This window comes from Ursus arctos, unplaced genomic scaffold (genome assembly GCF_023065955.2).
Source record: "Ursus arctos isolate Adak ecotype North America unplaced genomic scaffold, UrsArc2.0 scaffold_33, whole genome shotgun sequence".
Lineage (NCBI taxonomy): Eukaryota > Metazoa > Chordata > Mammalia > Carnivora > Ursidae > Ursus > Ursus arctos.
This window is the reverse complement of record NW_026623019.1, coordinates 2,357,140-2,372,476: the sequence shown is the minus strand read 5'-3', so window position 1 is coordinate 2,372,476 and position 15,337 is coordinate 2,357,140. Positions and strand designations below refer to the sequence as shown.

At 47.5% G+C, this 15,337-nt stretch overlaps 2 long non-coding RNA genes across 3 annotated transcripts; one reads left to right on the top strand and one right to left on the bottom strand.

The window, feature by feature from the left end:
• Positions 1-3,823: 3,823 nt before the first annotated feature.
• LOC130542363 (uncharacterized) lies at positions 3,824-10,724 on the bottom strand. The gene is made up of 2 exons (XR_008956858.1): positions 10,444-10,724; positions 3,824-4,055 (listed from the first exon to the last, which is right to left on the bottom strand). It is a non-coding gene; the product is annotated as an uncharacterized LOC130542363 (long non-coding RNA).
• A 2,296-nt stretch (positions 10,725-13,020) lies between these two features.
• Positions 13,021-14,925, top strand: LOC130542349 (uncharacterized). Of its 2 annotated transcripts, none has more exons than XR_008956841.1 (2): positions 13,021-13,335; positions 13,983-14,925. It is a non-coding gene; the product is annotated as an uncharacterized LOC130542349 (long non-coding RNA). The 2 variants fall into 2 exon arrangements; XR_008956842.1 differs by having other exon boundaries at positions 13,021-13,569.
• The last annotated feature ends 412 nt before the right edge of the window (positions 14,926-15,337 follow it).

The window sequence follows — 15,337 nt, the reverse complement described above, 5'->3', positions numbered from 1 at the left end:
CTGACGGAAAGGGGCGTGGTCAGGGGAAGGCGGAGCCCGGACGTTAAGGGCCTTAGAGCGCGTGCGCAGGGGTTTAGAACTTTCCAGGTCCGCCGGGCCGTTGGAGTGGGCGGACCTGCGGGAGGCGTGAGGTATCGCGAGGTTTAGCGCGGCGTGGGTGGGGCTGCATGCGGTGCGTCCGCCCCCGCGCAGGCGCAGTCTCGGAGGCCGGAAAGGGCGTCGGAAGGGTGGGAGGTGAGGCGCTTTGGGCGTGCGGAGGCAGGGTCCCCACCCGCCGAGGGCCTGGCTTCCGGGCTGTGGGAGGGGACGGAGCCCGCGGCGGGTGGGCGGGCGTGGAACGGCCGTGGGTGGTGCGGTCGGCATCCCACGTCGAGCAGTCTGATTTGGTCGGAGGAAGAAGCACACCGACCCGTGAGCCGGCTGCCTTTCGGTGACGGTCAGAAGGGCCCCCGCAGTGTTTCCCCGCGCTCCGCAGCCGGCGCGTGCCACGTGCAGGAACTGGGTTCCTTTAGGACAGGTGGAGGTCGCCGCTGGAACAGGTGCATGCGGGCCGGGAGCCCCCTCCCCGCTGGACTTCTGGTCCCGACTCCGCACCTGCCCGCCGCCGCCCACCTGCGCAGCGCCGCACCTGCCCGGCCCCGCAACCGCTTGGCGGCCCGGGTAATTGGGCGGCGTTACACGCCCTGATGGCGAAGATGGGATAACCATTACGGGAGGTGGGAAGTGGGACCCTTGGCTTTCTGGCAGAGGCTGGGAAAGAAAAGCTTCCTGGGAGATTTGTTTTTACGGAGACGTTTTGAGGTAAATTTCAAGTGGAGAAGTAGAATAGTGTCACGTCCCAGGTACCAATCACTGAGCTTCAGCAGTTAACGTTTTGGCCATCTTGTTTCCTCTACTCCCCCCTTCCTTTTTTCCCAGCACATCTTAAAAGAGATCCCAAATATAGTGTCATTTTGCTTTGAAAGGGTATTTTTGCGTATATCGTTGTATTTATGGTGTACGTCTCCAGAAAAACGTTAAAAATATTTAGCACCACGCCGTTATTACACTGGTAACCCCTCATGCTCCTCTGTGTGCTGGTTTGGATTCAGATTTCCTTGTCTCATAGATGCCTTTTGACGGTTGATAAATCCACATCCAAATCTGGGCCTACACATCCAATTTGGTTATTGTCTCTTTCACACTTGTAAACGATCCCCTCCCCTCCCTACTGACACACCACCCTTTAAAATAGGGATTTCTCCCAGAAGCCAGGCCTTTGGTGCCTGTGGAACACTCTGCAGTCTGCACTTGGGTAATGCTTCCTTGTGGTGTAATTTACTTTTTTTCCTTGTAATCTGGTATTTAGATCTAGGTTAAAACAACAGCAACAACTATTTGTCCCAGTCTAGTTAGCAAGTAGGTGGTAGACTCGGACTTGAGCCTGAAGAGTCTGACTCTAGAGTTAGGCGTCTTCACCACTACTGTGCCCTATTGCTGACCCTGCAACAGAGGGACCTGCGTTTGTGAAGGCACAAGGAACCTGGCATATGCTGGGGATATAGAGTGGATTGGAAAGGAAAGTTGTGGGAAATGAATCCAGGAGGATCGGTCTCATGGACCAAAAAACAGCCCCCAGAGATGTCCGGGTCCTGATCCCTGGAACCTGGGGATATGTTACCTTACTTGGCAAAATGGACTCGGCAGATGTGACAGAGTTAAGGATCTGAGATGGGGAGATGATCCTGGATTGCAGGGTGGGTCCAGCGTTATCACAGGGGTCCTCATGAGAGAGAGGCAGGAAGGTCAGAGAAGGAGCTATCACAGAAGCAGAAGTCAGAGTGGCGTGAACACAGGAGGTCCCTTGATTCTGGGAAGGGAATGGATGGGTTCTCCCCCAAAGCTCCCAGAAGGAACACAGCTAGCTCTACAGCACAGCGACTTAAGCCCGGCAAAGCATATGTCAGACTTCTGAGCTCTGGAACGGTCAGATAATAAATTTATGTTGAGTTAAGGCACTAAGTTTGTTGTAATTTGTAAAAACAGCTTAGGAAACGAAGGGTGAATTGGGCCAGCCTGGGAAGGGATTCTCAGGCTACTTGCCGATCAGTTTCGTCATTTTGATGAATGTGAGACCACGGATGTTCTCAGCAAGATCAGATGAGAGGTGACAGAGGTAACTGGGAGGAATCACCTTCCCGGGGGCTCCCTGTTAGAAAGACAGGGCACTCGACAGGATGAGGGGAACCGCTCTACCCTGCTGGCAGCCCACTGACAAAAAGAGGCCACTGGCACAAGTAGCCGCACTGGGTCCATATTCAGTCATGGAGACAGCAGCGTGCTTGGAGAGCCTTACTCCCGGGCACAGCAGTGATTCTCCCGCTCCAGTGATAATACTGCCTGTCAAGGAGGCACTTCACAATTAGGCAGAAACATTTTCTCATTGTCCCTTCCGGGCCTCCACATCAATCCTGTGAAGAAGGCAGGGTGGATAAAAGCAGTTCAGCTACAAAGCCCTCCTTGACCAAAAATTCCTACCTAAAAGCTACAATTCTGAATGGGTGTATTGTATGAAAAACATTTGTTCACTGTGTCAATGAAAGAGACTTCTGACAGTCCATTCCCTGTGTAAGGAGTATGACTGTGTCATTTAAAATAGGAGTTTCTGCTCCACTAATATGGCACGAGGTCATGAACTCATTCAGAACCAACAGCACGCAGAACAAAGCTGGAGTTAGAGCTGCAAATGCTTACTCTCCACCATCCTCTTGACGTTGTGCTGGTAACTACGCATGAGGAAGGATCAGATGTGTGAGCCGTTTTCAGCGACCGCACCCATGCTGGTCGGGGTTCGTGTGCTTCTATATGTAATTCTTCATTTAAACGCTTAATTCCTACCAAACTCCTAGCACCCTTCCTAGTACATTTTATTCCATTTATGTTTGAAAATTATAGAAATAAAATAACAATATTAAAAGAAATAAATGACTGCTCCTTCCTTTCTCAACAATACCGTATCAGATTTAACCACAATAGTGCATGATCCACATAGACTTTTTTGTATACTTAATACGGACGTATCACGGTCAGAACTAGGGATTCCTGTGTACATCCTTACTTTATTAAATATTCTGCAGCTTGCTCTCTTCCTGGGACTCCAGTAACATGAATGAGGCCATCAGTGTTTGGTTGAAAGGATGTTTGAGATGGTCTCCTTGCGTCTGTACTGGCCTTTCCTGGTGCCTATTGGTTCTTCAGGAGGGAGCTCCACTGGGCTCAGCCCTCAGACTGCTTCTCCTTGTGGTTCTGCCAATTTTTGCTTCATGGATTTTGCAGCTCTGTTAATTTGGTGCACTTAAGAAGGCTGTCTTCTTGGCGAGTAGACCATTTCGTTACATAATGTCTCTCCTTGTCTTGGAAATTCTCTTTGCTCTGAAGTCCGCTCTGCCTGATAGGAACATAGCCATGGTAGCTTTCTTTTCATTAGGGTTGTATCTCTCAGCTTTTACCATCCTTCAACCCTTAACCCACCTATATCTTTATATTTGAAGTGAATTTCTTATAGACACCATGGAGTTAGGTAAATTAGTTTTATCTATTTTCCCATCTTTATCTTTTCATTAGTATTTAAGGCCTTTTACACTGACTGTAATTATTGATGTTTGGCTCTAAGTCTGCCATTGTATTATGTTTTCTGCTCAGTCTCTGTTTTACCTTCTGCTTCCCCTTTACTGTCTTCTTATACGGGCTTAGGAAGCCAAAGAAACACTGAAGATTCCTATATCCATTACATCGAAGCAATAATTAAAAGTTCTAAAGAAAACACTAGACCCAAACAGCCTTGCAGAAGACTTCTACCAAGAACAGAAGAGTTTATTAGGCAAGAATAACGTTGATTCAAAAACCGAACATAGGGGCGCCTGGGTGGCTGAGTCGTTAAGCGTCTGCCTTCGGCTCAGGGCATGATCCCGGCATTCTGGGATCGAGCCCCACATCATGCTCCTCTGCTGGGAGACTGCTTCTTCCTCTCCCACTCCCCCTGCTTGTGTTCCCTCTCTTGCTGGCTGTCTCTATCTCTGTCAAATAAATAAATAAAATTAAAAAAAAAAAAAACGAACATAGACAATATGAGAAAGGAAAGGAATGCCCCTTTCATGCACACAGGTAACACGCAAACACCCTAAGTAAAATGCTGGCCAGCTGCGTCCCATTGTGCTTTCAAAAAAGATGGCACGCCATCCTATAGAGGCAAAGATAGTGTCACGTTAGAAAATCTGTTAGTGTAATACACCACATGAACAGCATAAAGGAGAAAAAAAAAGATCCTTTCCATCGTGCAGAAAAAAACATTTGATAAATTCACCATTCTCCTAGAATACAAACTTTGTAAGCCCACCACTCACTGGGGATAGCACTCTTTGTGATAGGAGTGGGAGGAAGGTTTGTTAACCTCATCAAGACAGCTATAAAAAAAAACATTTAATGTAATTCTTATGGAGAAACATTAGAAGTATTCTCTTTAAAATTTCCTATTATCTCCAATTATATTGAACAATATGCTGGAAGTCAGAGCCAGCACAATAAAGAAGAAATTGAAGGCATAATAATTGGAAAGGAAGAAATAAAACTCTGTTCACAACTGATACAATTATCTTTACATCTGGACGTGAGATCAATGTACAAGTCAATTGCATTCTGACATACCAGGAACAAATAACTAGAAAATGTATGCAAAAAGGAGTGATGACATCAGCACCGAATGTCACATACTGGGGATAAGTCTAAGAAAAAATACACAAAGCGCTGACAAGCAAGACTGTAAACTTTTAGGAGACATAGATGGGCATGAGTGGAGAGAGACCTACTGTGCATGCTGTGGAAGCCTTAACACGGTTAAGGTACAGTTCTCCCCAAACTGATCATAATGTCAGTGTATTTGCAATAAAAATATCATATTTGAGGGATAAGTTCCTTTGATGAGAAAAGGGCCAAGAATAGCACAGACACTTTCCTGGACTCTGTCGATGCAAACTGACCAGAAGCACTCTAATAAAAGAAGAAAACAGTGATCTCTGAGCCCAGATTAGGACAGCTGTCTGGGAAATGCGATCTTCACAGGGACCAAAGTGCTCTGGAGAATGAACGGCTTTTATGGGGTTACATCCTTATTTACATAACGAGCCACAAATCAACATGTCAGAAGTACATTCTTGTAAAAGTTCAAAAAGGCTATAGATGAACACATGGGCAGGAATCACGAGGTTTAACGTCATGGAAAGTAGGCGCATGGATCGATTTCTTAAGGACAAGATATTTTCCTTGAGGATCCTCATTCACGAAGCAGATGGACGACGCACGCGTGATGGGCCATAAATCAGGCTCTGGGTTTAAACAAAGTTTACGCACAGTCATGCTGACTTGGAAAACCTAAAATGGCTTGCCTTGTCTCTCAGGCCCTTGGAGAGTTTTTCTGCCATCTACTCAGAGATCATGATTCACAGAGACAGTCACAGTGGCAGGAGCTTGCAGAAGCCAAGATAAGGTGGCGGGAAACAGGCAAGTGGCCCTTGGGAAGTGGCAGCCAGCCCGGCATGGCACTGGCCGCGGCTCGGCTGCTGCCCCAGACGCCCGTCGCCAGTGCGAGGACACTGCCTTTCCCCCCTCGCTTGCTAAATGTTTCTCATAGACATGGTACTGCATCGAAGATTTTAAACTGTTTTATTTTGTACACACGTTCGATCTTTTCTGAATTATGAATGTAAGTCGTAAACGCCATGAAAGATGAAAAGGTATTGGCAGCTGCAGTCGTCAGGATGAGTCAAATAAAAGATTCGATAAACTGAAAGCATTGTGGATGCTAAGGACGAACAGGCCAGCGAGCTGGAAGACAGGGCTGAGCGGCAGTCCTGGGAAACACCAGCGAGGGACAAGGGACGGCAGATGTGAAGTAAAGAGGCACGGAGGCTGGCAGGGCAAGTGATGACTACCGTTGACGAGAGTTCCCAAAGGGAGAGAAAACATGCCTGGAGGAGAGGAAGAAATACTAGTACAAAAAATGACTGTGAATCCCCTCCCCCACCACCCCGTTTTACGGAAAGATAAGGGATTTCAGGTTGGGAGAGCTTGTAGAGTGCTGGATAATGGAGATAAGAAAGTATAACCACGGTGAGGTTCTAGTGCAATTCACAAACACCAAAAACAGAGGAAAGTTCTGGGAGCTTCCAGGGGGAAACCAGATGGCACCCACGAAGCAACGCTAGATGGACAATGGCCGACTCAAAAGAGGCACCGGATTCAGGGAGAAGACAGGTTGCCGTGCACAAAGTGTTGATTGAAGGACCGGAAATATAGGACGAAATTCTCAATATATTTTGTAAATACAGCAAAGCAAGTAACTTAGTACATTGACTGAGGACTTATTACCAATTCAGCGGCCAACACGACTGGAATAGACAGGACCAGAGGGAAGTGAGTACACACCAAGGTACTTATCCTTGCAGCTGTTGATAAATTTAGGCTGTTGACGGAGATTAAGAACCCATCACCAGAATGTCTGCTACAATCACTTTGTTCTTGCTACCATCTGCAATAGCAAAATTAGATGCTTCAACACCACATTGTAAAGCTTAACTTATAGACAGAAATACCTCCCATCTCAGTACACATGCCCTTGGTTCCCAGTGTGACTCTGTACTCCCATCAACAGGTGGAGTCCTCTTCTCCACCCTTGGTCTGGTCTGGTGACTTGGTTTCACAAGCAAATGTGGTGAAAGGGACATTATGGGACTTCTCAGGTTAGTTCTTAAGAGCCATTGTAGTTTTTGGTTTCTCCGTCTTGGAATGCTGCTCTGGATCCTCGGGTCCACAGGCCAAGGAGAGAACTAGATGAGGCCCAGCCACCCACCCAGCCATCCAGCCACCCATCCAGCCATCCAGCCAGCCCGCCAGCCAGCCAGCCACCCATCCACCCATCCATCCATCCACCCATCCATCCATCCATCCTTCCAGCCAGCCAGCCAGCCAGCCAGCCAGCCAGCCAGCCAGCCAGCCATTGGCAGCAGCTGCCAAACACTGCCTGAGGCACTGAATGCAGCATCTGAGTGAGACCAACAAAAATGAAGAAGAGAACTGCCCAACCAACCCTCAGAATCATGAGAAAAAATAAATCGCTGTTCTCAGTCACTAATTTGGGGGTGGGGGTAGTTTACTATGCAATGATAGTCAACTCACAGTCTCCCCTTTTTGTTTTAGATTCACATCTCACATCAGTAAATCTGATCGGGGAAAACTAAGCTACACACAGCATCACGGCTGCAATGAACTCCCTGAAATGCTTTTAGTTTTCCAACCTCCATTGCACTGGAAGGATGTTGGGCTCAATCATGAACACGACTCACTTCTGAACTATACACTGACTTGAAAACCTACCAAGACGGATCTTTAAACAAGTTGGTCCAGACCCTAGAAAAGAAGGAAAACAGTCGAACTCATTTTACAAGGCTCACATAATCACTACACCAGAATCAGAGAAGGATAATAAGAGAATAATAAAAGCAAAAGGAGAGTCATTCCATTTTAAATGTGGATGTGAATTTAGCTGAGTGAACCTCACATTTTTTTAAAAAACAGCATCAAGGAGAATTTGTCTCAAAAACAAAACAGCAATGAGTATAATAGCAGTGAGCCAATCCAACAATGTAATTCACACATGATGGACAAAAGGAAAAGGAAATGCCATGTGAATACATGTAGAAAAAAAATCCAATAAAGTTGAGCCCTGATTTATAATAAGAATTATCACCACAGAGGGCAACTTTCTTACCTGATAGAAACTACGTATCAAAATCCTACAGCAAATACATATTTAATGGAGTAACTTAATTTTTTTTAAGATTTTATTTATTTGTCAGAGAGAGAGAGAGTGCATGAGAACACAAGCAGGGGGAGCAACAGAGCCAGAGGGAGAAGCAGACTCCCCACTGAGCAAGGAGCCCGATTCAGGCTCGATCCCAGGACCCTGAGACCATGACCCGAGCCAAAGGCAGACGCTCAACCGACTGAGCCACCAAGGCGCCCAGTAATGGAGTAACTTTAGCACATTCCCTTTAAGATTAGAAATAGCACAAAGACACCTACTATCACCACCTGCGGATCATTTCCCAGGGGTAACATGATGTGGAAAAGTTGCGAGCAGTGCTCCAAGTATCTAAGCCTTAACCTAACAATGAACGCACAAGATCTTTCTGGAGACAACAGAGGATGTACACAAATGGGTGATCTATAGCTTTGGGAAGTACCACGATTGTGGGGCTGCCCATGTAACACTGGGAGGTGTCCGTGCTCCCCAAGTCAATGTGTGCACTCAATGCAATCCCAATAAAAATTGCTGAGTTTTTTAAGGAAGTTGATAAACCTTTTCTAAAATTCATATGGAGGATTAAAGATGCACAAATAGCTAAATCAATTTTGGAAATGATAAGGGAACCCGGGAAAAACAAATAAAACTATGGGGCAGAAAAGAGATCCAGGTACGTGGGAGTGGATGAAAGATAAGCGTGGCACCATACATCCACGGGAAAAGTGCACAACTGAGAAAATTGTTCCAACGTGTGGAGAAAATGTGAAAAAAATCAAACTATGGGGCTAAAGATAAAAATGTTGGAGGATGTCTTTATGACCTTGGGATCACAAGAGGCAGAATATTTATGCAACAGTCACTATAGGCAAGCAACCGATGGATTTGACTACGAGTGAGTAATTCTGTTCAGCAGAGACACCTAGATCAGACCACAATATCCAGTGGAAGACAAGATGTTTACGATCAACTTTATCAGGTGCTTGACACAAGTTATTTGCAATATAATTCCAACGCGGAATTAATATCAAGATTTTACTACGAACATCTACAAAACAATAAGAAAAAAGTAACAGATCCAACAGAAAGTTGGCCCAAGATGTAAATAGGTATTTCACAGACGGCAAACGCCTGGAAGGCTAACGGTGTATGAAGATAGGACCAAACTCACTCGTAATCAGAGAAATACAAATTAAAACAACCATAGCTGCTTCCTTATACCGATCGTATTGGCCAAAATCAACAAGTCCAATATTAGGATGTGTTCCTCAGGACATTAGGGCATGGGAACACTCATGGTCTGTTAGTAGAGTATAAGCTGAGTGTAAGCCTCCCTTCTGGAAGCAGGCCGGCAGTATTCAGTGAAATTAAGGATGTCTATTCCCCAAGACACAGCTACCCCACTACGTGTACTGCACCCCAGAACACAGCTTGCCCACATGCATAAGGTTCGAGCTTCTAAAGCTACATACGTGTCTACCTGTCTCTCTACGTGCCCACATAATGAGGTCTGGAAAGCGTTAAGCAAAAAAGTTTTTTAAAAAATGGAATAAAAACTCAATATCGTTTATGTAAATGAAAATCAGAATTTTTTTCAGTACAGAAAATATATGGAAAACAACATTGTGTATTGTACAAGTGTGATTTATAGTCGTAAGCCCAGGTTCTATCTGGAACACATGATGGTGGGTACCTATACGGAAGAACCAAGTGGGAACAGAGAGGGTGGGTGGTGGACGACACAATAAAGGGGATTTACATGGGCCCATGAGAACACTACCCCATCACCTGAGAAGTGTGATGAATTCAGTTCTCTACCCGTCTGGTCCAGACACATTTTCTCCCTCCATAGACTGAAGGTCTGGCTACCTGATCAAGTTGTTACTATCCTTACCGTAACATTCTCTGTTCATTTTTGGTGAAAAATTGGTTCTGCTAAAGATTTTTATTCATTACATATCTGACTGTGGAATCCTTCTTATGGAAGGTACTTCAAGGAGTGAGCAGAAAAAGCTACGAAAGAGCAGTGCTTCTCAAATCAGGTTCCACCGTTCTGGGGGGTCCTCGGATTCCCCACCAGACTGCTCACATTTGGGGGGGCGGGTCCGTGACCGATTAATTCTGCATTATCTGTAGGACTTCTCCGTGGCAGCTCGGGAACTGCTGTGGCCAGTGAGAACCCCACGAGTGAGACTGTGCCAAGTGAACACAGCGGGTGGACCACGGGCAGGCGGGTGGTTGTCAGAAAAAGCCGGAGAGCTGTGTCTTTGCTCATGATCTCCGGTTCCAGAAAGAAGGTGCAGGGAGGCGTGCCAGCTGGGTGCCCTACAATTCAGCTCAGTTCTGACACCACCCACCTGGGGACAGTCAGATCCTACAAGACCACCCCCTGCCCCACATTTCACAAGCCAGTCACAGATCCCGGTGGTGACCCCGGCTTCTGAGCAACCAGCTACGGGCTGGAGGTCCCACAGCCCCCACCAGCTCAAGATGGAAATCACAACACCCCCGCCCCCCAGTCCCCTTGCTCCTGGCCGAGGGGCTACAGATCCCGGGTTCCATTCACTTGCTGGAGCGGCTCCCAGAACTCAGGAAAACATGTTACTTACTAGGTCACCAGTTATCCTAGAAGGACACAACTCAGGAGCAGCTGGCTGAAGAGACGCACAGGGCCAGCGACACGGAAGTGCGCAGGGCTTCCCTCACTCCTCTCCCTGAACCTCCGGGAATTCACCAACCCGGAAGCTCTCCAAACACTGTTCTTCAGGGTTTTTAGGAGGCTTCGTTGCAGGTGTGGTTGATTAAATCACGGACCCTGGCGGTCCAACCTCCAATCCCTCTCCCCTCCCCAGAGGTCAGGGGGTGGGACTGAAAATTCCAACCCCGCCTTCTCCTGTTGGTCCTCCGGGCAACCAGCCCCCGCCCTCCAGTGACCTAGAGGCATGCCCCAAAGTGTCCCATTAACAAAACAAAAGACACCTTGGCACTCTCCTCACTTCGGAAATTCCAAGAATTTTAGGAGCTCTGCGCCGGAACTAGGTTAGAAGACCAAATAGATACTTTTTATTGTAAATCACAACATCACAGTTGTATCAGAAAGCCCAACGATGCTGGCAAGTCATGCCAGCCTCCAAACAGCCCATCCTTGAGCTTGTCTTCCGTTATCTGTGTCCACAGTCACCATCGGTTTCAGCAAAGCAACCCACTCATCACATTAAATGTAAGTCAGTTTAGTTTGTATTTAAACTGAAGTTAGTTTAGTTTCTATCTAATTAATACTTCTGTTTTTAATCGTTTAAGAGATATAAACCTTATTCCGGGTTTGTCTGTATTTAAGTAACATTGTGATGAAAATGTGGGGATTCCCCCCCCCCCCCCCCACTTAATGGATGTCAAGTGAACACTGACGATCTCGGAGATTTACTTCCCTTTACAAGTGATGTGTGCTCTTCTCAGTCTGAAGCTCACTAGACTGTGGGGGACAGCCTCTCCCCCCGCCCCCCGCTAGCCGCCATGCGTGTTTCAGTCCAGAGGGCAGTGCCTCCTGGAGGGGCGCGGTCGCCAGGCTGACAGCAGGGGCACGGCTGCCTCCGCTGTGCACCACACAAACCGTCCCTCAAAGGCGCAACATACCACCCAGAGTCCTAAAAACCTGAGATGTATCTGGTAAAGAGTCAAGTTTTAGAAGAACGCAAATGCTGGAGAGTTGATGTGCAGGCTCCATTTAATGATATTGCTACTGGTGAGGGAGCAGAAGGTGAGCTGAGGGCAAAGCGCAAGCTGACACCCCACAACCGCCCCCCCCCCAAGATAGGAGATGTGTGACATTCCTCAGACCCTCCAGGCGGCCCAAAAACAAAGGAAAGGGGAAAAACAAATGGCCAACTGATAGAGATCACAGCTCCCTCAGTTTGCAACTGTCTTAAGGATTTACAAGAAAAAAGCACTCTCCAGAAACCTATAGACTCAATTTCCTGAAGACCTCACATCACCCTCCCCTCCACAGGATTGAAAATCTTAAGTAATCAGTCACTGTTCACGAGCCCCCCCCCCCAGCTCTTTCTGCCCACAAACCCTGTCCCCCGTGCTTTAATAAAACCACCCTTTTTGCACCAAAAAACATCTCGAGAATTCTTTCTTGGTTGTTGGCTCATGGACCCTACTCCACACCACATCACGCGCTCACAGCTCTAGTGCACTGCCCTGTGGGTTTAGATATTTAAGTGGGAGGAGAGAGTAAGTTAATTTCATGGGGGGAGAGGGAGGCCTGTCCAGAGACGAGTCCATGCAGGAAATGCCTGTGCCTTCTCCAGAGAAGGGAGGAAATCTGCCAAACAGGAAGGGAAGTCTGGATCAAAAACGTAAGACTGAACAAACCCGGGGCGGTGAGCGGCAGACCTCAGTCACGCACCTGCCTCGGAGAGCCATGATGTCGCCACCTCGGATCCTCTTCAATATTTAGGGAAGTCGTGTCTGTGTACCGAAGCACATGCAGGAAGTGTCTCCACCTTGTTCTGATAGTTTGGCAGGATGTGTGACAGTTACCCACACAAATAATTAATTATTAAAGAGAAAAGTCATAATGATAAAGAGAAAATCTGGACAACACCTTAACCAAGCAATCAAAACGCACATTGCCCATGATGTGGGAAACAAAGGCAGAAAAAAAATTATTAAATTTCCTTACTGTCTACAGCCCATTGACAAGTCTTTGAAACAGGCAGAGTGACCTTCCTCTGGGAGCCCAGCTGACTCCCTGTTAATACTTTGCTACATGATATAGGAATGATGTGAATGTTCGAAGCCACGTGGTTGGAAAGACGTTTCTGAACGGGCGCCGGGCGCTACCATCTCAGCCCTCCGTCCACGCGGTTCCTGGGCTGCAGCCCATGGGGCTTCGTCTCCCAACCACAGGGCTCCACAACCCAAGTTAGAACAAAACACCTTCTCTTGCAGGAATGTGAATCTGGAATAGACACGCCCAGGGACGGGAGGCGGTTGGCGTGACCGCCACCAGAGGTGACAGCATGGGAATCGCATCACGGAGACCTTTGAGTTGCTGTGGTTTCTGTCCCTTTTGAGGCCTGATGGCCCCGATTGACCAATTATTCGTGAGTCACCCAATCCCAGTCCAGCTAGTGCCATTTTAGCTGAAGTCAGGTGGACTTTGACACCTGTGCCAAACTGCTGTAACTGACACTTTGGTTTCATTACGTTCAAGCTAATCATTTACGTGTTCGTCTTCACGAAGTTTGTGTACAACACAAAGCAAGGCCAGGGTCTTACTTGTGTTCATCTCCCCAGGGCCAACAAATCGCCTGGTTTGTGGTGGGTGCTGAGTCGCTCCTGGTTTGGCTTCATCTGACCATGGGCAGAGTCATTTGTCTGTAACGGAAGAGGTCACCTCTGTCCCGGTCTGTGCTTGTGACCAGGAGTTGGTGCAGAAACCCAAGCGAGCAGAGTCGGCGTGCTCTGAGGACAGTTGGAGAAACTCTTCCAAGGTGAACTGCAAGAATTTTGTGCTACTTATTGTCTCTGTCCAGATTCCTTTCCTCTGAGTTTCTACCAGCATGCTGGTTCCTTGGAATTTTGCAGTTCCAGAACCTTCCGGAAGGGTGGAGTACTGCGGGGGCTCCTCAACAGTGTTGTACGGAGCAACCTGGGGGAAGGGGTGCGTGTAGCGAGGATGGCCATGTCCCCTGAGCAACCCCCGAAGATCATCGCCCGTTTCCCAGGTAGCGCCAGTGGGAGACCCGCCATCCAGGGGGCGTGGGCGCAGGTGCACAGCCTTAGATCCCATCCCAAGTAAGCTTCACTGTTGTACGGTTAATGCTCGTGGCGCTCTTCAGGAAACCGTAGCATTTAGAGAGAGTCCAAATGCCTCTGGAAAAAGACAAAGCAGAAACCATCAATAAAGATCATCCCTTAACCCCTGCCTGAAATCATTATAAAGTATTTTAAATCACATATAATTTAAAGTTTATTTGCACTTGGGCAGTTCTTTTACCTACATCCATGTTGGAGTTTTAACATGCACTGCTCTAGATCATTCCATCGTGTGTGGCCTTATTCCGTACTGACTGTCGTTATGGGTACAAATTGGTTATTGCTAACTCACCGAGGCTTTCATTTGGTTTACTCTCTCCAGGTGTCCAGTGAAGGCTGGCTTCTAAAAACACCCACTAGGACGCGGCCGAAGTGGGGAGTGTCGGCAAGGGCCTCAGAGCGACATGCTCCGTGTCTGTGGTCGGCCGGGGGGACCTTGTGCAAGAGAGAGAGAGTGCGCACACCTGCCAAGCAGCCCGTCATCTGTCTGCCAGAGCAAAGTGGGCTCGAGGACAGGCTACCGTGAGGTCTGCCCTCTGCAGGTACACCAGGAGCCCAGGTCCCATAGAGGGGACTGGCGTGCGGATTTCATATGTGACGTTTCCGGGATGATGGTCTGCTCTCTGCTTTTCAGGACATGAGGCCAGGGAAGCCCTTTGTGTGTGTTTAATTCTGCATCTCAGGACCCATCGAGAAGGTCAGGAAGGGCCTCATCATGGGCATGACGAGGATAGCATTTTGCTGGGACAGATGTCTTCTGGGGAAATTCACCATGCTCTGAGGCTCAGTCCTGGGCCGCATCGGTTCCTGAGCACCCCCCTCCCACCGTGGCACCAACAAGACAATTCAAACAATGGTCAGAGACCATGGCTGGCTCCTAACATGCGTTCAGCCACACGGGAGGAGTCACAAGCTCTTTGGTACACGGCGGGTGGTTTCAGAGTGCACATGGCTGCATCTGAATTCACCAAATAGAGATGTGAGATTGATCTTTTGAAATGTGTGGTGCCTTCAGTGAGTCATTCTGATAGATGTAAACAGGCCGCCAAGTCCCTTCCCGGCTTCGATGGCGCCTGTAGCTGGGCCAGTGTCGTCATCAGCATGACTTCCCTGGACAGTAGTCTCCCCTCCGATGTCAAGGAGGAATCAAAACGCCGGAGATGTCTTTTGAAAATAAAACATGAAAAACTCAATATTTTGAGTTCTTCTCCAGGAAGATGTAATGTAAAAGGAGCACATGAATAAACTTATTTTAGGAACCGAAATGACTTCAAGTGGGAAGTCTCAAGCCTTGCCAGCAATGAGTCACGCATGCAGTGTTTGTAACACTTTATTTCTGCAATGACATTTAAAATTAAAAACACTACCTGTGAAACGCAACGTGATCCTGTTTTTTAACAATATGTTGCGTATGTATTTTAAGTGGGAAGACAAAAACAAATGGATAGGCTAAGGTAGGTTAGTTCTGCTAATTCAGCTGTCTCTTCTCTTCAGAGTGTGAAGGATAATCTGCAAATTTAATTCTGTTATTCGGAGGAAGATTTTATATATATAAAAAGTATTGGAATGTCATTTATTTTCCCAATCATTCCAAATAACTATATAACCAAGTGGACGGGTCTCCCGGGATGGCGGCATTTGATGCTTCGGACAGGGACAGCCCCGGGCAAGCTGGAC